Consider the following 23,336-nt stretch of genomic DNA (forward strand, 5'->3'; position numbering starts at 1 on the left):
TTAACAAATTTGAGACGTTATTAACTACTTCATGTTTTTCGTCTTTCTCAAATTAGATCATGCCGCCCGGCCGTCACGCTGGCCCTGAACAGCTACAAACTGCAGACAGCTTGTAGGGCCGCTAGATTTTGCCAAAAGGCACTTCAGCTAATCATGAACACTGAGGTAAAGGACGGCAAAGGTCCGAATCCGACTGTGCGAGGTGCAAGTACAACTGCAAAATCACTAAGTACACAGACATTTTAGAAAGTTTCTCTATTTTAATGTATCTCTAGTTTGTACACTTTAATTTTAAAGTACAAGGTGCTTTTTTTATATGAACAATATTGTAAAGGTTATAATTAACTATATACAATAAAAAAAAATACTTACTTACTTACTTACTGAGAGGAGGGAATGGCCCATGTGGCAAATAGAGACAAGCACTGGAAGGTGCACAGCTGCAGATGTACAGCATAGTGGGTGAATCAGATGAAACGTGGAGAATTCTTCCATAATGACTAACAAGTAATGTCCTGAGTCCAGTAGCCCATAGAAGTCATCACCCACCTTTGTCCAGTTCGAAATTACATAGATCCTCATTTCTTCTGCTGGTGAGTCCCTTCCCACACTCTGACATAAGCAACAGCGGTTCCTCCTTTCGGATGTAGGAGCGTTGCCCTGCCGGAGCGTTGCCCTGCCTGCAGCGACGCTCTTCCAACCTAAGGGAGGAACAAATATATTAATATTATTAAAATGGCCTCAGCTGCTACCTGCGAGTCAAATGTTTGGGCAGGGGTGATTACTGCTGATTGACAGCAGCAGGGATGACACCCTATAGTGCAGAGTACAGATGTCAGATTGGCTGGCCGTGTTGCGCCGGCCAACCAGACATGCACACTTCTGCCCCCACTACAGCAGCTGTGTTAAATAGCCTGAGGATTGCACAGGAAGGTTCCCAGTCTCAAACAGAGTGCTGGTTTAGCCTCCTCCGTCCAATCCTGATGCTTCTCCCATGCTGAGAGAAGCTGTAGGACTGTTAGGTTCGAGTTGGAGGAAACAGAAGTTTCATCCCGCCTCGGCAAAGACTTCAGCCTTGGAGGGCATAGAACCACAGCTGTGGGCAGCAGCCTCTCTGCCTTGGGATGGGACTGAAGAGCAGAGGGATCATCTACAGAGAAAGGTGAGACACGACCCTCTTGCCTAGTAGAGACTTAAGCGTCCCCTTATTGCCAAGAGGGTAGAACGGGAGTGAGCTGCCGATTGCACTCCAAATGGAGAGGCGGGTAAGTTCGCAAAGCCAAAGCAAAAATAAAGAGCTGGCCAAAGGCCAAGCATTATGTGCCAAACCTTGCACGTTGGATGCAGACACGAAACAGAACACAACCCCCTCCGGCTGCCCACAGACAAAGGCCGTGCAAATTATGAGGATTGGATGTTTGTATGTAGGCCCTGGCCGTTGGTCTAGTCCTAGTGTCTGCCCCTGCTGCACATGGGCAAAGGCAGTGGGGCATGCCTGCCCACCACAAGAGGCAGACCATGCCCTGCACCCATCACCCACTGTGGGCAAGATCTAGCGCCTGACAGCAGGTAGAAGGGAACTTTGCGTTAAGGCTAAAGCAAACCTTTTTCGAAACAAAGATGTTCCCAATTTCTTTTAGAATATGTACAGCGACATAAAAACTAATACATCTTCCCCATTTGGGCCAGATAAAGCCTACTGACCGAACCCCTGTCCATTTCCCTCTGCTTCATGCCCCAGACAGTTCCTAAAGCCTCTTTCTCATCTCTTCAAAAAACAAATGTATTCTATTTTTATGTTTTTTTAATGTGTTACAACTTGTAACCAATACAGTATCCACATTACTTGGCGTTCCAACCAATTTGAACCATACAACATTTACGCACCTCTGCCTTATAACATGTATTCAAAAGTCCTAAGTGTACAGCCCTCATAACAAATGTGATCACTTTTAAATAACAACAGAGAAACTAAAGAAAGCGATGCACCAGTCCATTACTTGACCCATTATACTCTTAAATTCCATAATATTTCCACCTCAAGGGACTCTTTCAGAAGCTTCCCTGGTCTTTCGTAGTGACTTTCCTTTCCGTGCATTTCTAAATTATAATCCTGTTCTGCCCTCTTCTGTAATATATACTAGTCTACAGCTACTGCTGTTTGCCATGACCCAATTTTATCAGCCTAGCCCTGGCTACTGTATGGGGATTCCACCTCATCATTGCTATCAGTCTTATCTTTCCAAATATTGAAAGCGCGAAATCACATCAGCCACCGTTCAAGGTGGTTTAGCATTCAGAGGGCCACAAAAGAGCCTGACCATCTCCACCATTGTCACAAGCTCATCCACTAGTTTATCATCTCATCAAGTCAGCCTCATTAAAGATTCTTCTGCAGCAGCCCATTCCATCATATCCTTGGTCCATCCATCAATGGTAGGATGTAGGGCCCACATCCAGTGAATGTCTGTTTTGCGCTTAGCGAGCACCAGACCCTGCAATTAACATCTTCTAGTCAATTTACCCTTTTTTCCTGAGGAAGAAGGCCTAGCACTCAGCAGCGCACCGGATGCTGTGCTATTCGGCCAGTGCAATTTCAGAGTTTAATCAGGATATTTGCCCAAAAAGGTCTGTATTCTGTGACAATCCCATGTTGGATATAGGAAATCAGCTGAAATTGTATTTATAAAGCAATTGATGCTACCCATGGACATAATTATACTGAATAAGTTAAACTGGAAATTGCTAGCCATCTATTTGACTCCCATATGGATTTTTCCGAGTGGTCATCTATAATGAGCTCAGATACAGTTTCCTGCCATTATATTGTACTTTTCATTTAGCCTGGGGTCTAACAGCTCACAGATTCCTATATATATATATATATATATATATATATATATATATATATATATATATATATATATATATATATTTATATATATATATATATATATATATATATATATATATATATATAGGATGTATGTCACTAAAACACATGCCATTACGACGCAGATTTTACAACGCAAGTCGTTACAACGACTTGCATTGGGGGCGCTGGATAGTGAATAAATTAATTTACTATTCCAACTCCAGTCCCCGTGGATAGTAGGGAAGGTGTTGGATAGAAATTAAACTATTCCCTATCTTAGAGCGCCCTCCAGCGCAATTCGTTGTAATGACTTGCATTGTAAAAGTTGCGTCGTAATGGTAGTGCGTTGTAAAAGTTGCGTTGTAAAGGATGTTTCCCATATATATATATATATATATATATATATAAAAAAATATTTAGAGATAGATAGATAGATATATAGATAGATAGATTCGTTTTCTACAGTCTGACAAGGCATACCATTGAACCATGTTGTGATGTTGTGGATGGGACTAGGTGCATCCAGGAAGGTAAGCCATATCCTTTCTCCCATTTCTTTAAATCTAAATTCTTGAAACACACAGATGTACCCTACTGACACCACCACCCTCTCCTCAGTCAGTCAACCTTTTTAGCCGCACCCATGGTCTGGAGTTGTGAGACAGCTGCTTGAAGAATGTCCCCAACTAGCCAACACTGTGGTCTCTACTGATTCATAGGGTGGGATCCCAAAGACCCACTGCTATGGTCTCTACTGATATCCTTTAGTTGTTGCCTAACCTCTTGTAGGTAGAGCCCACAGACTGCCTTCTGTGGTTCCTACTTATTTCCTTGAGTTGGACCACAGCCACTTCGAGATGGCCACGTAGATCTGCTACAGTGGCATCCACTGATTCCTTAGGTTGGTCCAAATAGATACATTACTATGGTGTCCACTGTTTTGTCCTCCTTTTTCTGTCCCTAGCTGCTTTTTGGTTGACCTCATCGACACACCACAGTGGTCTGTACTGATATCCTTAGATTGTACCACAGCTGCTTTTAGGTTGATCTATAGACCCTCCTACTGTGGTTTATACTGATTAAATGAATCCAATCCCATAGACACACTCTACTGTTGTCTATGGGATCTTATTGTTGTTCCTTGGGTTGACACATAGCGGTTACAGGGTTGACCCCATTGATGTAGTACTGTGCTCCCTACATATTTCCTTACACTATAACTGCTTCTGCACGGACCTTATAGACCCTCTTGTTTGGTTCCTACTCATTCACTAAGTTGTGTCATAGCTGCTTACAGGGGGACACCTTAGACACACTTTGGGGTCTCTTCTGATACCTTGGAATTAGACCCCATAGCTCCACTGCAGTAATCTCTACTGTGTATCCTGTGAGGTGTGGTCTAGCCAATTCTTGGTTAACCCCCAAGGCACACTATTGTGGTTTCCACTGTTTTCGTTAGAGTTGGCTCCCAAGCGCTTCTCTGTGTGCTCAAATTCTCCTTCTTGACAAACTATCACAACTCTCCATATGTGCTTCCTTGAGCTTTCATCCTCACATCTCAAAACTCTAGTCCCCAGTTTAGAACAAAGTTACTACACACTTTGTGTCTCTCAGAAACTGTTACAGCACCTACACGACTACATCACAAATCCTTTGTACATTCAAGTGTGATGTATTTACTATGGGTACTGTATCGATCCCCCTATTTCTGACCCTTGTCTGGTTAATAATTAACTAGCAGCCATTCAACTGCACAGAAACCCGTTATCTGATTAGCCATACAACGGCACAGAAGCCCGTTATCTGATTAGGTCATAGCGCATGCCATCTCATTAGGCAAGCACTATTTCTCCAGCCCCCTAATAGGCATACGGTGTTCTCAAAACAAATCAAACCTACCACGACCTGGGAAATCCCCACAGCCATTGTTTTGATTTAGCCGAGAACTTCAGTAAAGAATGTGCGAACGACCAGTTCGTATGACATCCTTATTGACGTATTTATGTCCATCCTTACGTCAATCTCGGCACCTTTCAGGTATAAATAATACCGACATTGCCTTAAGCAAACACACGAGGTGGTGACAAGATTGGAGCAGCGAGACTTGCCGAGGAGCCCAGCTGACAGCGAAGCCCACAGACGCTGCCCCTCCTTTCTGACGCACTGAGAGAGAGACGCTGCCTTTTCTCCTGCCGAGAAATCCAGCTCCGGCGCTTCCAAGCCGCCCTCGCAGGCAGCTGGAATATCAAGACCTGAGATAGAGATACCAACCCTCCAGCCTTCTAAATCCCAGGTACTGAACTGAATAACCCTTTGTAGAGAATTCTTGAAGCAGACTCTTGGCAAAACAAACTTAACTTAAACTGCTACTTATCTACTCCCGCCCACGTATTAGGCTTAGGTCAGGTACATTGGGGTAGGCGTAGTTAGAAGCACCAGTTGAGTACAATTAGTCAATGTATATATGTATGTATCTATTTTATCCATTTTAAGTATCATATGGCTAAGAAACCATATCATTGCTTTTACAGTATTATTTTATAATTCTGTTATTACTGTATGCACTTTACTTAACTATAAGTATTGCAATAATAGCGATTCATTTCTCTTGTATGAGAAAAGAGACTGATCAATAAATAACATCTTTTTATTGAACACGCCCGTCTCTTCCTTTTCTCTACAATCTGGTGAAACTAAGAATGCACTGAACTGACTGAGTAAAATAAGTTGTCTTTTGTTTTCACACGACTCTAGAGATACACTCTTGATTAGGGGAGAGCAAAGTTGTCATGTTCTATGCTTGTCAGAAACTAAATCCCTTCTTGTCTATCCAGGGAGGTTAAACTCCTCCTTGTCTATTTGAGAAAGTTTCTAGTGAACTCTGAGCTAGCTGGCAAACATTAAACTTTAAGTCTAATATCGACAAAAGAAGACCTAGTTAACCTCTGTCCTACGTCTATACTATTGAAGATATTATTCCAATGCGCAGAGCCTATTGGGATAATAGGAACTACACTACATGGCGCCCAACTGTTTGGATAGACGATAAATCTAACGTAAGACATTAGAGTAACTCAGTCGTGCTTTTTCACACAGACCCCTTTTTCCCCATAATACTCCAAAGACGTCTCGAGTGGGTGAAAGGTTAAATCCGCCAAACTTAGTAGGAGGAGACTCCTATGTATGGTTCTTGGTTTATTCAACGTTGAATGATACACTGTTCCAAAATATTGTGCATCTAATCTTTGTTTCCATAGAAACCTGATCTGAAAATAAACAAAATCTTCTTGACAGTAGAATGTCAGAAAATGAAGAAGAAAGGGAGACAGCTAGAATAGCAGCTCAACTCCTAGCGGCTGACAATAGTCTCCTACAGCAAGACCCGGAGGCAATACTCATCCCGGTCAACATAAGAAAATCTATAACTTTAAAACTTATAGAAAATGGGCTGACACCGAGAGGTGGTACAGTCATATTCGTAATTGAAAGAAATGTGGGGCCTGGTGCCGAAGGAGACCAGGACTCCAGCGCGCACCAACAGAGTCAAATTATCCAATCAACAATGTATTATATGTTATAGTCACATATTTAATCATTCTACATTATATTCTTTCACAAATTGCATCACATTTCAAGTGAATATCAAAAATCAATTAAGTCTAATACAAAGTATGTGAATAACACCAAATTAAATAACATCACAAATTGCATAAACCCAATGCATTTCGGGGCTTTATCGCCCCTTCGTCAGGGGTCTGTGTAAGAAAGAAAAAAGAAGAAAGAGAAAAGGAAAACTGAGTTACTTCCGGTGCTGAGGAGGACGAATTTCAACATATATTGTGTTAAACATTATTCTTACCGCAATTATGAAAAAACGAACCCAATTTTGGATTCGGTGAATATCGTGGAGCGTGGCAGTAATCTAAAGAATAAGTGAATGTTGTAAGAAAACTCAGTGTTCTCTGAACAAAAAATATTTATAATAAAGGCATAGTAGTGCTCGTTACCTTAATATCGGTGATCAGGGTAACTGAAAGTAAATGGACAGGCAAAATATATCACATTTTCAAATAAACGTAAATCAGTCCTAAAATTAAACAGTCAAGATATAAGGTGACTAAATGATAGTGCTGAGCTCACCTGCTGGATAAGTAAAAAAAGCGTTTCAATCTGTGAAATTAAAAAAAGAAGGGAGGCTGGTAAGCATTAAAAACAGTACATGCTTACAAAGAAATGTGCATCAGCAATGCCGGGACCTACGTTTACCTGTTGGATTTCGACGTGCGTTATGTAGAGGGCAGTTTCACGAACAGTTTGGGCAAACAATCACCGCGTTCTGTGAAAACAGTAAGCGGTTGAAGACTTAGCCAGTGTGAAACGATAGAGTTTACTAAGCCGCAACCTCGGCTGCTTAAAGCAGAAATCGACAAATATGAGGCGGCGGAACTCACCGCAAAGCTCGAACGACTGGTCACAACATGAACTCCGCACCCGTGCTAGTGTAAACACAGCGAGTCCTTTTACCCTTTTAGTGACTCGTGAGAATGAAGGGTCGACAAGATAGAAAACGGACTATTTCGTCCTAACAAGAAGCACCATTGCTGAGTATCTACAATCTTACTCTATACTCTAGAATATGCAAAGAGTTAGAGTGGTATCTACTGATTTCGGTGGCCTAATTAAGAAAAAAGGGTGAAAAACAGTAGGAAGAACCAGACACTGAATTTCTAATGCAAAAAATTTACATTAAATAATAAATGCAAAGTATTTACACTGACTGCCTATTTACAATCTCATGCTGCGCAGCTCATTTATTAGTGAATCCTTAGTATAAATGTCCTACCTATTTACAGTCTTATGAAGTTTGAATAGATCATCATGATTGATTGTGTGGATTTAGTATTATAGGGGATTAGTGTTAGGAAGTGTTGATGATGTTGGTGACACCGTGTAATTGAGATCAAGAGGGGTCCTGATTTGTGAAGTTCATAGAAAGCAAACCATTTCCATTTTATCGTTGAGTCCACCTGGGGACATCGTTCGCAATTTCCGAATCCAAAAGGCCTCCCTCTGGAGGAGGATCCTGGCATTGTCATGACCCAACCGTTGCGGGATCAGTTCAATTATTTGAAATCTTAATTGGGCAAGCGTATGCCTTGCGTCGTTCCAGTGTTTTGCCAACGGGGATGTGAGGTTTTTGTTCCGTATCCGGCTTTTGTGCTCTGATAATCGAATTTTTAGTTTTCTGTCCGTCTTACCGACGTACAGTAGACCACATGGACACTTGATCGAATACACCACATGTTCCGAGTTGCAGTTTGACGTATGTCTCAATTGTATTTTCTCACCTGTTTGAGGATGCAATAGGGTATTCCCAAGTATGGCATTATTGCAGTTTTTACAATTGAAGCACTTCATGGTGCCTATGTATGTTTCATTTTGTTGCCTCTCATTGCTCAGAGATTTGTTCAATACCTCCTTGAAATTTTGGGCTCTTTTATATGCGAACAAGGGTTTGTCCGTGAATAATGTTCCAAAATCATTCTCTGTTTGAAGAATTTCCCATCTTTTCAATATGATCCTTTTTATGTCTCTAGAAGATGTTGAAAATTTAGACACAAAGACCATTCTTTGATTTGCTTTTTTAGGTTTCTTCTGTAGGAGATCTTTTCTTGGAATTGACTCAATCTTTCCTAAATGTGCTTCAAGCAATTTTCTGGGATATCCCCTATCCAGGTACCTGTGTTTTTGTTCATCAAGGCTTTTTTTGCATTGTTCCTCGTCCGTTGATATTCGTTTTATCCTCATAAACTGTGAGATTGGGAGGTTATTAATCAAAGAAGTCGGGTGGAAGCTACTGTATAGCAAAGCTGTATTCTTATCTGTCATTTTTTTGTACAAGCTTGTCTGGATGGAACCTTCTGTTATTTGTACCATTACATCCAGAAATGGCAATGCTGTTTTGCTGATGCTGTGGGTGAACTGGATCCTCGGATTTGCTAAATTTAGGGTTTTAATGTTTTCCTGTAGTTCTGATGTTGACCGATTCCAAATCAAGAAGACGTCATCTATGTAACGTTTGTAATATACCAGCCCATCTTGCCAGGTCTTGTCTTCAAGAATATAGTCAAGTTCAAATTTCGCCATGAATACATTGGCGTAGATACATGCCCCTGGAAATCCCATGGCTGTTCCCGACAATTGGATGAAATAGTCGTCAAACCATGTGAAATAACTGTTTGTTAAACAAAATTCAAGCAGTTGAATAATCATCAGTTTCATCTCGACAGGCTTATCTGTTCGCAATAGTGCCCACTCCATGGCTTCTAGACCTTGCTTATGCGGAATCGACGTATATAATGACGTAACGTCAATTGTGCATAGTGTCCATTCTGTGCAATTGTCTGTTGTGATTGTTGAAAGACTTCTGAGGAAGTCAGAAGTGTCTTCCAAGTATGTCGGCCATTGTCTGATGAAAGGCTGCATCTGAGCATCAATGAATATACCTGGGTTTTCGAAGATTGACGAACAGCCAGACACTATCGGTCGAAAGGGAGGATTATCCAGACTTTTATGTACTTTCGGAAGAAAGTAAATTCTAGGTCTTCTTGGATATGTTTGTTTAAGAAAACGTCTAGTCGTGTTGTTAATCCATTCTTGTTCTTCTGCTTTCTCCAAAATCATATCCAGTGTCTTAACAATTTCCAAAGTCGGGTCTTGTTCCAGTTTCGCATATGTGTTTGTATCTAGGACATGTTCATAACCCCGTTGTATGTAGTAATCCGAGTCCATTATCACCAGACCTCCTCCTTTGTCTGCCTTTTGGATCTTGATAGTGTTGTTTTTTGCCAATGCATATAGTGCACTACGCTCTGCTCTAGTGAGATTGTTAGATTTTCTTTTGTAGTGTATTTTACTCAAATCAGCTTTGACCAAAGTCTCAAATGTATCCAATGTTTTGTGCGAGACAGGTGCCAGAAAGTTACTCTTTGGTTTGAATTGAGTTGCTGAGGTTTCCATGGTTTCAATCGGATTGAGGATCGTAAAGAAATGTTTGAGACGCAGAATTCTCATGAATTTAAATAGTGCCACTTCAGTTTCAAGTTCATTTGTATGATATGTGCTAACAAATGACATACCTTTGTTTAATAGTTTTTCTTCAAATTCAGAGAGGGCGTACTTCGAGATGTTTATTACAAGGCTTTGGTTTGGCTCCTTAATCCTGTTTTTTTCGATGATTCCTTCTCTTTGTCCTTTTCCCTTTCCTCTTCGCGTCTTTTTTCGTTCATTTGCATTGATGATGGATCCGGTGGCTTGGTTGTTGACTGGCCAGCTTCTAAAAAAGCATCAGATCCAGATGCTTGATCAGGTACAGTAGATCTTTGCGAACTCGACGCTTGGTGTTGTTGGACAGAGATTGGTTGTCTTGACATATTTGTGTCATTGTCAGACATTGCACTTTCATCAGATGAAGCTGTTGGTTGTTTCTTGCCAGTGTATCTTCTTTTGGCATAGATTTCAGCCCAAGTATAGGTTTCGTTAAGCTTGTAATCTATAGTATCCCTCTTGAACTTCCGTAACTTGGTTTCCTGAAGTTCCTTCCCATATTTATCCAGTCTTGCATCTATGTCCTCTAAGATTTTTGACCATGGTTCTTCTTCAATCTTAGCTGAGAGCTCTTTTTTAACGTTAAAGATCTCTTCTTCCAAATCTTGTATGGTTTTCGCTAATTCTTCCACTAACAGCAGTATTAGGTCCAATGAACATTTGTTCAAGATTTCGAACCATTTTTCCATGAATTTGGGGTTACTGTTTAATCTATAGAGCATAGGGCGTATTGCCAGTCGGAGGCCCCTCGGGATCCGCTTAACGCAGTGGTACTGTATCAGAGTGGATGCGTGTAGACGCTGGTTCAATTCGCGCCTCACTAAATATTCGAGTTGCGAAGAGGAAAGGGAAAAGGACAAAGAGAAGGAATCATCGAAAAAAACAGGATTAAGGAGCCAAACCAAAGCCTTGTAATAAACATCTCGAAGTACGCCCTCTCTGAATTTGAAGAAAAACTATTAAACAAAGGTATGTCATTTGTTAGCACATATCATACAAATGAACTTGAAACTGAAGTGGCACTATTTAAATTCATGAGAATTCTGCGTCTCAAACATTTCTTTACGATCCTCAATCCGATTGAAACCATGGAAACCTCAGCAACTCAATTCAAACCAAAGAGTAACTTTCTGGCACCTGTCTCGCACAAAACATTGGATACATTTGAGACTTTGGTCAAAGCTGATTTGAGTAAAATACACTACAAAAGAAAATCTAACAATCTCACTAGAGCAGAGCGTAGTGCACTATATGCATTGGCAAAAAGCAACACTATCAAGATCCAAAAGGCAGACAAAGGAGGAGGTCTGGTGATAATGGACTCGGATTACTACATACAACGGGGTTATGAACATGTCCTAGATACAAACACATATGCGAAACTGGAACAAGACCCGACTTTGGAAATTGTTAAGACACTGGATATGATTTTGGAGAAAGCAGAAGAACAAGAATGGATTAACAACACGACTAGACGTTTTCTTAAACAAACATATCCAAGAAGACCTAGAATTTACTTTCTTCCGAAAGTACATAAAAGTCTGGATAATCCTCCCTTTCGACCGATAGTGTCTGGCTGTTCGTCAATCTTCGAAAACCCAGGTATATTCATTGATGCTCAGATGCAGCCTTTCATCAGACAATGGCCGACATACTTGGAAGACACTTCTGACTTCCTCAGAAGTCTTTCAACAATCACAACAGACAATTGCACAGAATGGACACTATGCACAATTGACGTTACGTCATTATATACGTCGATTCCGCATAAGCAAGGTCTAGAAGCCATGGAGTGGGCACTATTGCGAACAGATAAGCCTGTCGAGATGAAACTGATGATTATTCAACTGCTTGAATTTTGTTTAACAAACAGTTATTTCACATGGTTTGACGACTATTTCATCCAATTGTCGGGAACAGCCATGGGATTTCCAGGGGCATGTATCTACGCCAATGTATTCATGGCGAAATTTGAACTTGACTATATTCTTGAAGACAAGACCTGGCAAGATGGGCTGGTATATTACAAACGTTACATAGATGACGTCTTCTTGATTTGGAATCGGTCAACATCAGAACTACAGGAAAACATTAAAACCCTAAATTTAGCAAATCCGAGGATCCAGTTCACCCACAGCATCAGCAAAACAGCATTGCCATTTCTGGATGTAATGGTACAAATAACAGAAGGTTCCATCCAGACAAGCTTGTACAAAAAAATGACAGATAAGAATGCAGCTTTGCTATACAGTAGCTTCCACCCGACTTCTTTGATTAATAACCTCCCAATCTCACAGTTTATGAGGATAAAACGAATATCAACGGACGAGGAACAATGCAAAAAAAGCCTTGATGAACAAAAACACAGGTACCTGGATAGGGGATATCCCAGAAAATTGCTTGAAGCACATTTAGGAAAGATTGAGTCAATTCCAAGAAAAGATCTCCTACAGAAGAAACCTAAAAAAGCAAATCAAAGAATGGTCTTTGTGTCTAAATTTTCAACATCTTCTAGAGACATAAAAAGGATCATATTGAAAAGATGGGAAATTCTTCAAACAGAGAATGATTTTGGAACATTATTCACGGACAAACCCTTGTTCGCATATAAAAGGGCCCAAAATTTCAAGGAGGTATTGAACAAATCTCTGAGCAATGAGAGACAACAAAATGAAACATACAAAGGCACCATGAAGTGCTTCAATTGTAAAAACTGCAATAATGCCATACTTGGGAATACCCTATTGCATCCTCAAACAGGTGAGAAAATACAATTGAGACATACGTCAAACTGCAACTCGGAACATGTGGTGTATTCGATCAAGTGTCCATGTGGTCTACTGTACGTCGGTAAGACGGACAGAAAACTAAAAATTCGATTATCAGAGCACAAAAGCCGGATACGGAACAAAAACCTCACATCCCCGTTGGCAAAACACTGGAACAACGCAAGGCATACGCTTGCCCAATTAAGATTTCAAATAATTGAACTGATCCCGCAACGGTTGGGTCATGACAATGCCAGGATCCTCCTCCAGAGGGAGGCCTTTTGGATTCGGAAATTGCGAACGATGTCCCCAGGTGGACTCAACGATAAAATGGAAATGGTTTGCTTTCTATGAACTTCACAAATCAGGACCCCTCTTGATCTCAATTACACGGTGTCACCAACATCATCAACACTTCCTAACACTAATCCCCTATAATACTAAATCCACACAATCAATCATGATGATCTATTCAAACTTCATAAGACTGTAAATATGTAGGACATTTATACTAAGGATTCACTAATAAATGAGCTGCGCAGCATGAGATTGTAAATAGGCAGTCAGTGTAAATACTTTGCATTTATTATTTAATGTAAATTTTTTGCATTAGAAATTCAGTGTCTGGTTCTTCCTACTGTTTTTCACCCTTTTTTCTTAATTAGGCCACCGAAATCAGTAGATACCACTCTAACTCTTTGCATATTCTAGAGTATAGAGTAAGATTGTAGATACTCAGCAATGGTGCTTCTTGTTAGGACGTAATAGTCCGTTTTCTATCTTGTCGACCCTTCATTCTCACGAGTCACTAAAAGGGTAAAAGGACTCGCTGTGTTTACACTAGCACGGGTGCGGAGTTCATGTTGTGACCAGTCGTTCGAGCTTTGCGGTGAGTTCCGCCGCCTCATATTTGTCGATTTCTGCTTTAAGCAGCCGAGGTTGCGGCTTAGTAAACTCTATCGTTTCACGCTGGCTAAGTCTTCAACCGCTTACTGTTTTCACAGAACGCGGTGATTGTTTGCCCAAACTGTTCGTGAAACTGCCCTCTACATAACGCACGTCGAAATCCAACAGGTAAACGCAGGTCCCGGCATTGCTGATGGACATTTCTTTGTAAGCATGTACTGTTTTTAATGCTTACCAGCCTCCCTTCTTTTTTTAATTTCACAGATTGAAACGCTTTTTTTACTTATCCAGCAGGTGAGCTCAGCACTATCATTTAGTCACCTTATATCTTGACTGTTTAATTTTAGGACTGATTTACGTTTATTTGAAAATGTGATATATTTTGCCTGTCCATTTACTTTCAGTTACCCTGATCACCGATATTAAGGTAACGAGCACTACTATGCCTTTATTATAAATATTTTTTGTTCAGAGAACACTGAGTTTTCTTACAACATTCACTTATTCTTTAGATTACTGCCACGCGCCACGATATTCACCGAATCCAAAATTGGGTTCGTTTTTTCATAATTGCGGTAAGAATAATGTTTAACACAATATATGTTGAAATTCGTCCTCCTCAGCACCGGAAGTAACTCAGTTTTCCTTTTCTCTTTCTTCTTTTTTCTTTCTTACACAGACCCCTGACTAAGGGGCGATAAAGCCCCGAAATGCATTGGGTTTATGAAATTTGTGATGTTATTTAATTTGGTGTTATTCACATACTTTGTATTAGACTTAATTGATTTTTGATATTCACTTGAAATGTGATGCAATTTGTGAAAGAATATAATGTAGAATGATTAAATATGTGACTATAACATATAATACATTGTTGATTGGATAATTTGACTCTGTTGGTGCGCGCTGGAGTCCTGGTCTCCTTCGGCACCAGGCCCCACATTTCTGTTATCAAATAGTGTGCAGGCACTAATCCAACGCGCACACTTACCGTCTAAATAGGTATATTGGCTTCACGAGTGCAGTCCCCACGCAAATTCAATATTCGTAATTGAGGCACACGAATATCGGCAGACATAGGTATTCTATTTATGGATAAACTTTCCAGCAGCAAACGCTGTAACAAAGGACTTCCACTATTACAAAATAGAGGAACCTCCTAATGAGTACACTCCTTTCGAGGAGGTGGAAATACCTCTCAAATACCAAGAGCACCTGCTCTGGTTTAATGGCGCCCTAAAACATAATAATCACATCACCAGGCTCGGTCCACTAGGTAGACCAGGAGCAACGTGGCCGGTCCTATCCGGATACACACCACATCCAGACATTGAAGAAATGTCTGCACCAGAACTTTTAGCACAGCTAAAACAATTAATTAAAATACATAGACAATTAGTCCAATATGTAATGCGGACTTCAACAGTCCAACCAGCTATTAAAATTCCACAGCTGATCCCTCACCAGGGGAACACAAATAAAATGACACCACAGAACATACAGTCCTGTCTAGGTAAAGTACCCGCAAAACGGGAACAAATTCCATTCTGGTTAGCACAAAAAATCACTCAAATAGAGGCGGTATTTCCAGATACCACCCCGGTTGAGAAACACAGGATTCTGACTATCTGTCTTCCTATGGGAATCGCACCACATGTGGAGGACTGTGACACTTGGGGTACAGTCTTTGCTTCCATTTACACAAAAACACATGGTGTTCCATCCATGTCAGTAATACCAGATGTGCTAAAACAAATTCAAGATGAATACGGTCCAGAACCTGCCTTAACTCTTGGTATGAAATTACTAAAAGACTTCAAGCAGGTCTCGGCAATATTATTAGCAAATATAAAGGGAGAAGCAGCAAATGTGGCGATCCGCCAGAGGTTGAAAGAGACAGATATAGCAGACCAACCATTTGAAATTGCCAGAATCATAGAAAAATCCTATGAAGAACTAGGAAGAGATAGTTTGGGTGGAAAACCGGTGAAACCCCAACTTATTGAAAAACCTGAAAAGGTATTTATTAAAAATAATCTAAACACTCAAAAAAAGAGCTGGGATGGAAATAAACAATCCACTCCTAAAGAAAAAAGATTCCAGTCCAGAGGAAGGTCTCCTCGGCGGAGAGAAAGATCTCCGGACCAAGGACACAAGTCTCCCCAGAGGGAGCCCTCTGAGAAAAAATACAACCTTAGAAATAGGGATAATCTGAAGAAACCTGATAGATATCAAGATATTGATACACGTCCCTCTCAATCTTTTCAGACTTCCTTGCAGAAATCGGAAAGAAGAGGACGATCAGAACACAGGGAAGAGCACGTCAAGTCCAAAGACAAGGAACCTGCTCAGCAAAATAAAAAATTACAGTTTCCAAAAAAGAAGGTAGCCAGTATTAAAGTAATCAACCATGCCGAGAATACTGAGGACACAGCTGAAAAACGGAGAATGGGCTCAGACAATGCTAGACAGCGCAGCAGAAGTGAGCATAGCTCGCAAGATCCTTATGAATCATCTGGAGACAGTGGACACGAATGAATACATTCAGGTGGAAACTGCAGATACCAGGGTTAGCAAACCTCATAAAATATATGAAATAACATTGCGTATAGAGGGGGATAAGACTAGGAAAATAAGGGGTCTCTTTTGGGATAATCTCTCCAAGGGCTATGACATCCTTCTAGCTGAAAGAGACTGGCCACCAGAGTTTGTCAGGGAGTGCCCTCATGGCGAAGAAATAATTATGCCTGCCTTCTCAAATCATATTCCAACTCATAAAAAATATACACTTGCAAGAAAGTGGGCAGTAGCCCAAGCTCCTGCATTATATAAAAACCATGTGGGATGGGATGAGGACTCTCCTCCTCACAAAATCCAGTTAAAATCACAACCTACTGCACAGAGGCAGTACCCAATTAAGCAAGAAGCTATGAAACGGGTAAAAGAGATCCTAGATCAACTTGAATACCAGGGGGTGATTGAAACTTGCACCTCACAAATGAATAATCCTTTGTTTCTGTGGTAAATAAAATATTACCCTGGCAGAATTTCTAGGCATTAACAAAGTATCATGCATCAAATTAGAGACAGGATCCGTGGTGTCCAAGTTAAAATGGGCTTTATTCCAATAACTCGAGTCAAAGGGAGACTATGTTCCATCACCTCTGAGGTTCAGGAAGAGTCTTCTAACAATTATTTACTGAACATAGTATATATACATTTCTTGTACATAGGCTAAGCAGAGCAAGAAAGAAAATGAGATAAGAACATGTGGGTGTACATGAGGGTGTGTACTTTGATGAGTCATAGGTAGGTGATAGGTAGGTGTCATAGGTGGGTGGGTACTTAGAGGAGGAGTTTGGATAGCTAGCTGGAACTATGCCCTAATTGTGCAACTTTGAGCATGACGTGCAATTGACGTGTAACTGGGAGGAAGCTGACTTTCAACCTAGTAGAGAGATCTCTTGTGTCAAGGCGACCAGCACATCCAGTACAACTGATATGATAGGGGATGTATTATCTGAAGCAAAGGTTGTTCGTCACTAAAAGACAGAGAGGGCATATTCATTCGTTCATTGCATGAGCTTTCTATGGGTGCAAGCACTGTAATTCACTTAAATGGAGACAGAATGGCTAGGCCCTATCTCCCTCGGACGGGTTCTGTTTACTTTTCCTCACCGGGCAGGGATGCCACTCTGTACAGCAAACAGATAACTGTTATTCATAATACTGTCTTGGCAGGCCTCTTGCTGGGCTTCTCTCGGCTGAGCTAGAAGCATGCGAGGTCAGAGGGACGTAACTGCAGCTTCAGTGTGTCAGGAGTCATGAACTGCAAATACATGGGCCTTATGCTACCTTAACGTTTGGGAGACTTTGATGACTGGCATTTCTAATGCAGGACATGAATGCAGAGGCCTAGTGATTCAGGCCACTACAAGGAAATGCATGGATGACATGCACATGACATGTAACATAGGGTATACGTAGGGGAAACATTTGTCAGGCAAAATTTCATTTTCCTCATTCCCTCCTTGTCCCCTACGTAACCCTTTAGGATACATCTATATTCATGAGACCGTATAGTTCATCATACAGAATCATTTGTTCATCTTTAACTCTTTGTTTACGTGGATGGGGAATACAGGCAGTAGCACACAGGCCGCAAATGGCCGGGCCACACTGCAGACAGAGACAGCAACCAAATACCATAAGTAGGGCCATTCCTAGGAAGGTCAGCACTTTCCATCCCCAAGCAGATATTATACCCCAGAGCCAACTGGACCAAGTCCATGTGCTGGATCTTGATGTATGGCATGAGCAATCTTGTGGAGCCTTGTTATTGCTTCGTACACAGATGGTGCATTATCTGGGATGAAAATGCAACAACTAGATCGGATGACTCTACAAGCTCCGCCCCTATCCGCCAAGATGACGTCTAGAACGAGGCGGTTTTGAAAAACGACAAGTCTAATAGCAGACTGTTCCTGGGTTAAGTTCGCCAGGGCAGATGCAGTCACATTCACTACTGCTTCAAGAGTCCTTGTTAACCTGCGTATCAGTTTACTGTTTTGGACGGGGCCAACGAAGAAAAAGAATCCTTTGTTGAAATCTGTATATTGCTCCCAAGTTGTTTCAGTCTGATCGATCCCTGCGGAATCTGTCTCTCTCCTTTGTCTAACATGTTCTAGTCGTGAATCTCTATGATAATTGGATGGGGCTAGAAAAACGGGTGGCAATAGGAATGCTATATAACAAGTCCCACCCCAGTCTAAGGGCAGATGTACATAGGCTGTCTGACCACAAATGAAATAGGTATGGCGTGATGTTTTGAAAGAAGAAAGTCCTTTATCGTTAAACTCCACTACAGTGTTACACTCGCTGTGTCCCATAAGTACTGAGCCTTTCTTACTAACACATAGGTCACCTTTTGCTGGCAGGACTGATATAAACGGTGGACCTGTATTTTGCTTGGGCTGAACATTTAACATTATAAAATTAACAGATGCATTTCCCTGTTCGTACTCTTCATTCTCTAAATCGGTTCCCTTTCTTTGGGGGAATCCGTCTTTGTCTGGAAAGCATGCTTCATTCATTACTTTATTCAGGTTTCCATATATCCAGCCACCTGGATAAGCTATGTACTTTCTATCTATTGAGGTCATTAAGGCAAACCATGCTCCACATGAACCATTGTGTGAGAACGGTAAAGGGTAGAAGGGCAAGACTCCCTTTGTCTCTTGATAAGGTGGCATTTGGCCACATACCCAGCAATCAGTTGCATTGCTGGTCTGGTGAGAATGGTGTAACATACGAATAAAAGTATTGTTACGTAGTGCAAGTCGATATGACAATTCATGAGGAGGCAGGTCACTAAATGTATGCTCTGCGGTACTGTTAAGGGATGAGTGCATATGTGAGGCAAGAGGAAAGAAAACATGTAGTAATAAACTGATACCAATTATAACAATGCACAGAATAAAAAAAATGATCAAGGTAACTATACATCTACTGCGTAATCTCTTGCAGTATTTTTCCTTCTTATCTCTCTTCTTGCTATTCTCATATGTGATCTTATACATGTCAGAAATCTAGCCTAACCGATTCACCACCGAGTGGACTTAGACAATTAAACTACGTCTGACTTACTGGATCGCTACTTAAACTTATACTCCTGCTGTGGAGTCTTTTCTAGCAAAGGTCAGTGTTCTTTATAAAAGTTCCAAAGTTCCAAATAGTCCAAAGTATCTTTTGTAGTGATGAAGGTGAGTTCGGCCTTTACGTCCTTCCACCAACTTCGGTCCTCGTGGTTTCGGCGTCTTCCAACGTGGCTCAAGGGGGCTTGATCGGTCAAGATTCCGGACACAAGTATAGAATCTTCTGGTGCTATGGCATGTTCCTTGACCTGGGTGTTGTCAGGGAAGGCAGCAGCAACCTGTGAACAACAAGAGAGTAGTGTAGACATCAAGGAAGCCAGGTAATCTGTCAGCATGTTACTGTCAACATCAGGTATTTTCTTTGGCATAGGCGTACCCCACATATTTGGCGGTCTACCGAAAACTACTTCAGAAGGAGATAGGCCTGTTCTGGAATGAGCTACCATTCGCATGTAAAAGAGGGCAACCGGCAAGGCCACCATCCAATCCACGCCTTTTCCTGCACAGTCCTTGGCAATTTTTGTCTTAATTTGTCTGATTATGTCTTTCTACAAGGCCTGCTCCTTCTGGGTGTCGTACACAATGGAACTTCCATGTATAACCTAACAGAAGTGACACATGTTTCATTAATTCAGAGGAGAATGGCTGACCGTTATCAGAATAGATGACACGGGGCAATATCTGGGGAGGAACTCGCGCACTAATTGCCTGGCTGTTGTCACAGCAGTGTAATCTGGAACTGGATATGCTTCTGTCCATCTAGATAGTGCACACATAACCACTAAGACATATTTGTAACCTCTACATCCATCCATTTGGATATAATCCATCTGGAGAACCTCAAAAGGGTGGTCAGGAGGATGAAATCCGCCTTGATCCACCGGAATGCCTTTACCTGGATTGAACTGACAACAGATCATACATGTTCGCATATTCTGTAAGCTGTCTAGCATTGCTTTTTCTCCTAAGTGTGCTGGACTATGGGCTGTGTTGATGATTACTTGTACCATAGAATCTGAAAGAAACCATGTGCTTTTTCCCTTAGTCATCCAACCTTGGTCAGTCTGGACCCCTCCTTGTTCAGTCCATTTCTTTATCTCATCTGCAGTGGCATGTATCTGTATGTCAAGTACATCTTGAGTGGGATCCCTGACTGTCATACATGTTGTCAGTAATGGTACCTCTGTCCTTGTCGTGTCTGTTGGTGTCTGGGCTGTCAGTTTAGCTGTTCGGTCTGCCAGGTCATTACCCTGGGTAATGGTGTCTGTAACTTTGGTGTGAGCTTTATATTTCAGGATAGAAATGGCAGTAGGTAAATGTATGGCTTCTAACAGGGCCTGAATAAGTTGGCTGTGCTGAATCATGGTCCCATGGGAGGTCAAAAAATCTCTCTCCCTCCATAGGACCCCAAAAGCATGAACTACGCCATTGTCATATTGTGAGTCAGTATAAATGTTCACTTTCAAGTGCTTTGCTCTTATGCAGGCTTGTGTCAGAGCAATGAGCTCTGCTGCTTGAGCAGACAGTGTGTCTATTTTCTGTGTCTCTATGACTTCTGTGGTCACGGCATACGCTGCTACTAACTCTCCTGCACTCGTTCTCATGCATGATCCATCTACATAGAGCGTCAGGTCAGGGTCTGGGAGTACAATATCTGTCAGGTCTTGTCTTGGTCACTATATTCATAACTTCCACATAGTCATGTGGTGGTGTATTTACTGTACTTGAGGGCAAAAATGCTGCAGGAGTCAGAATGTTACAACGTCTGATCTCTATGTGTGGCTGAAATAATGTCAGTTCATATCCTGTCAGTCTCGCTACAGTCAAATGTAAAAATAAATAAAAATATGGCGCGTGATATAATGCTCTTATTAATTCCTCAAATGCCAAGGTGTGTTCTTGTGTCCTAGGGAGTACAGTCAGAGTGGCTGCCTCCTGTGTAGTTAACTGTATGAGTGGTTGGCTAGATATGCATACTGGGGAATCCATTGCCTACAGTAAGAAGTGAGGCCAATAAATGCACGTACTTCCTTTTGTGTCTTGGGCTGTGAAAGGTTAGTAATGACCTGTATGTGATCTTGTGTTAGCTGTCTACCCTCCTTGGAAAGCAAGTGTCCTTGCACACCACTTGCTTTTCACAGAATTGCATTGGGGCCTTGTGCCCCTAGTCAGCCAGAAAATGTAGAACTGTCAGTGATGCATTTTCGCATTCTTTTTCTGAACGTGCTGTAATCAGGATGTCGTCTACGTACTGTATCAGTCCTGTGTTGGCAGGCATGTGAATACTGTCTAGCCTTTCCTTTAGTGTCTGACTGTAGATGCTAGGGCTCAGCCAACAATCTAGCAAAAATGATTTAAAATAAAAATAAATAAACAAATAAAAATGAATTCTCAATTCAAAAGCACAATTTCTATTTTGGGGAAACCTTTTTCCAAAAGCTCTGCAGTATACAAAACTCCTACTCTAAATCTTGGGAACAGTATGACCATACCACCTACAATATGTTCTCTAAATGTATTTGAATAAATCCAAAGTATTCTTGTCATAGACAGAAGGCCTAGAGCCTCGTCACTCCTCACCTCTGTGAGAAACAGCCCCTCCCTCTAGAATTATGTACGCGCTCGGAGTTTTGAATCAACTCCAAGCCGGGCTACACTGTGATCTAAAATTGAATGACTGCCAAATGCTGAACTCATTGCAAGAGCAAGACTCCTGCCAAGTATGCTGTTTACACTACTGAGGGAAAAACTATTCATTTGCAAGCGTGAATTTATCTGAAGTCAATGAAGCTTGTAGTGTTGACTGTAAGGAAGAACAATTTTTTTTGTACACAAGTCAGAGGGGCTGGGGAGGTAACTTCGCTACGAACTCACTCCTTGCTCACCTACCCCTCCCCTCAGAGCCAGGAGCTGGCTCAGTGTCAAACATCACTAAGAGGAGACAAGCCTCTCACTCGTCTCTGCTTCTCTAAAATTGGGTCGCTGCCAACGCTGAGCTCATTGTAAGAGCCAAGCGTCTGCCAAGTTCCTTAGAGAGTGAGCTGCAAGCCTCCTCCCTCCACATTCGAAGGAAGCCAGTGTAAGTCGGAGCAGTAGCCCTCCCTTTACATAAACAAAGGGATCGCGGAAAGAATTGGGTTATGGCCAATATCAATAAGACAGGCACTGCTCGCTCCAAGAGGGAAAAGCCCCCCCTTTACATAAACATTTACTGGGAGCCAGGCCATCTCGGTCTCGGACGGACTGTCTCAAGGTCGAAAAACACATTCCTTGTACGTCATAACATATCTCTTCCCAGGCCAGAACCATTATTCTCTAACTAACTGAAGTAAATTTAAAACGTGGTAAAAAGTAAATTAATAAAGACATGTATTTTTCTGTAACTTAGTGACATGCTAGCATTTTAAAATAATTCTGTTACAATGTACTGCTACTTAGAAGCTCCACTTTCTAAAAAACACTTTTGTCTAACTAATTCAGCTAGAAGGCAAGACATTTGAAACATGGGCATTTGTTTAGCAGGCAAATTAACACAAAAATATGGGACAATGTGCTTCTGCACACAAGGCTACGCATTTTGCAGTTGAGAGAAAAAAACGAATTATCATGGACTGTTGGGTTGGGACTGTTCTCTGCATACATCAATTGAAGTGTCTCCACTAAATGTTTATCTGTAACCATCTGTGTAAGCATTACAGCCTACCTGACCTCTGAATCAGACATAATAAATCCTATTTTCCAAGTCTTGTTTAATGAACACTTCTTTTACCGTGCAAGATTATACCTTTCTATCAGCAGCCTGTCAAAGTACATAGGTGAGCCTTGAAACTAAATGAATGCAAATTAAACTAATGTAGGGGACACATAGCAATGCATTAAGATGGTGGTGTATTATAGCTATCAAAAAGAGCCACGTTCATTAATTTACAAATAGCCACTTTCCTAAGTGAGTGGGATAACTGTCACACGCTATTCTAAAGGGCAGCTTGCATTGGGAAAAATATTCTGTAGAAACATTCCTATTTA

At 41.3% G+C, this 23,336-nt stretch overlaps 1 long non-coding RNA gene across 5 annotated transcripts in view; it reads right to left on the reverse strand.

Annotated features, from left to right (window-relative positions):
- The window catches only part of LOC144754901 (uncharacterized), a 250,812-nt gene that overhangs the window by 14,451 nt on the left and 213,025 nt on the right, over positions 1-23,336 (reverse strand). For 2 of the 5 annotated variants that reach the window (XR_013594785.1, XR_013594792.1), the window contains exon 4: positions 373-701. This is a non-coding gene — a long non-coding RNA (uncharacterized LOC144754901). The remainder of the gene's footprint in view (positions 1-372; positions 702-23,336) is intronic. The other 3 variants (XR_013594789.1, XR_013594787.1, XR_013594786.1) reach the window with 3 other exon arrangements.

This window comes from Lissotriton helveticus, chromosome 1_1 (genome assembly GCF_964261635.1).
Source record: "Lissotriton helveticus chromosome 1_1, aLisHel1.1, whole genome shotgun sequence".
Classification (NCBI taxonomy): domain Eukaryota; kingdom Metazoa; phylum Chordata; class Amphibia; order Caudata; family Salamandridae; genus Lissotriton; species Lissotriton helveticus.